We start from the raw sequence: 2,599 nt of genomic DNA, 5'->3' as shown, positions 1-2,599 counted from the left end.
AAAATAGTGATGGCAACATATGTACAAATGTGCTTGATACAATGGATGTATGGATTACTACAAGAGCTGTATAAGCCCTCAATAAAATGTTTAAAATAAATAAAGACACCAAGTGCTGAATAATCAAAAAGACGAATTGATGCCAAATCACAATGCATTTGTTAATTTTAAATGTGCAACATAGCAAGATGTAAAATAAGGCTTCTTTTAAACATACCTAGAGATCTCATGAGATTAATATGGCATTATTCTTCTACATTGCCATAGCAATTGTCCTCTAAGGTGCGTGTTGTAATATAGTTGGTAATTTTATATTACAAGTTTTCAAATAAATTTATTTAAATGAAAATACCGTATAAACTCGAGTATAAACCAGGGCACCTAATTTTACCACAAAAAACTGGGGGGCTTTTTCAGCATAAAAAATGTGATATATCCCACAATTTAAGGGAATTTCAAAAACATCCATGACTTTGAAACAGTTTCTAGATATAAACTAAAATGCTTAGTTTGCATTGTAATTATAACCTCACTTATACTAAATGTCATTTGGAAACAACTGCATATATAAGTATTTATTTTCCCTTTTTTTTCCTGGCTAAATTTAGAAGATAAAAGTAATCAGAATACAAGAACAGATTAATTTAGAATCCATACTGAAAGTAAAGTTAAAAAATGAAGTAAATGGCTATATTTCAGATCCCCCAAAGCATTGTAATTTTATAAGGAAATTTATCAGAAAATGTATGGACTGAGAAGGCACTGTGAGCATGCTTTTTCTTTTTTGACATTTCAGTGGAAGAAGAAAATGGTTCTGCTTGTATACTTCAGCACGTCTTATTATCATCAAATAGGAAAGTGTCAGAGCCATAAACTTATCAGCATTGCTTGTTCACAATTATGTACCAATGAACCTTATGTGGTTGTAATGGTTTGAAGACTTCTCATTTCCCCCAACTGGGTTCAATGTTCCCCAAGGGCAGGAACCACAAATTATGGTTCTTCGTTTGAGCCAAATGTTCTGTTTAACTCAGCTCTCCTCCTCCTCCTCCTCCTTCTTTTTCTCTTTTCAGTCTTGACCAATTCCTTTCCTGATTCTCCTCCAGAATGATATAACATTTCTGATATAATCTTTCCAAACGATCTATCCATGCTTGCCTTCCTTCAATCTGAGCAGATATCCTCTCCAACAGTACATAAAAATAAGAGGCTATTAGGCAAGAATTGCATAAATTTATTTTTCCTTGTCTCCCCTATAAAGGTCAATTAACTTTTTCAAAAATTAGAATACAAAATGAGATGTTCCTTAGAAATAGTAGCATCACACAGCATTGCACAAGAAGTGCTTGCAAAAAATTAACTCTGGGAAGACTTACAAAGTAAGAAATAACAAAAAATAATTAGAAAATCATGCAAGAGGTAGTAATAGAAGGCATATCAGAGAAAGCCACATGAGCAAAGAATAGTATTACTTACTTAAAATTGGTGAGAAACAACAATCTACAGTATAGGCAAAGAGAACCTTACACATCTTGGAAAAGACTGATCTGGGAAGTCTAACCAACAAAACCAAACCCATGGCCATGCAATCCCTTCCGGCTCACAGAGACCTTGGATAGGGTTTCCATGGTTGTAAATATTCACACAAAAATGAGCAGATAACCCCATCTCGCTTTCTAGAATAATAAGTGTATTTGAACCACTGCCCCTGGGGTTAGCAGTCAGTCCAAAACTTACTTGAAGCTCCACCAGGGAGCTCGACAGACGTCTACACTGGACCCCTTGTGGTTCAGCAGTAAAGAGCACACTGGCTAATGGACATGCCAGCGGTTCAGAAGCATCCACCAAAACCCCTTCGGGCTGGTCTACTGTGTCCCATAGCGTAGTCCGGAGTCAGCATTGATTTGACAGAACGTAACAACAACAGAGGTCTCAATCATTCCCAAGCAAAGCCAGCATACTAAGCTCTATGACACAAGAAAACCAGTAAAATGGTTACATTTCAAGATTAAAGAATTCTGTTAGGATTCAGAAGGAAGAAAGGAGGCTATTTTCAAAGGAGCAAAATCAAATCAGTCTCATATTTCTCCTTTGCTACAATAAAAATTCCATAAGGCTATGAAGAAATATCTTTAAAGACTTGCTGGGGGATAGGATTATGACCCAATGATTTTATTGTATTGCAAAGGCATACTCAGATTTACAAGGTTTCAGAAAATGCACCAACCTAGTACTTTTTCTTTCCGAAGATTTCTATGTGGTCAAATGACTCAATCGAGAGCAGAGCCCAACAATTTGGAAGTCACAGTAGTAACAGACTGACGGCGGATGTTAAAACAAGCTAGAAGGTTTTTTAAAAGGTAAAGTGCTGAAAATAAATACTTTCTGAGCATTTCTTTGTGTCAGAAATTTTCCACTTTTAGAAATGCCATATATAATATGTATTTAGTTCCACAGACACATGATACCATGGACTTTAATTATGTATACCTGATTAGTCAGCTTTCAGAAGGTGAAAGGAGATGAAATAATCATTTTTGAGAGCTTCATTCGATTCCTAAATATTTATTCCACAACATCATAATAGAATATAAAATAT

The sequence above is a fragment of the Echinops telfairi genome, unplaced genomic scaffold, assembly GCF_000313985.2.
Source record: "Echinops telfairi isolate 266 unplaced genomic scaffold, ASM31398v2 ScPeMD7_23;HRSCAF=83, whole genome shotgun sequence".
NCBI lineage: Eukaryota > Metazoa > Chordata > Mammalia > Afrosoricida > Tenrecidae > Echinops > Echinops telfairi.
The sequence above is the reverse complement of the archived record's forward strand: the minus strand, read 5'-3'. Positions refer to the sequence as shown.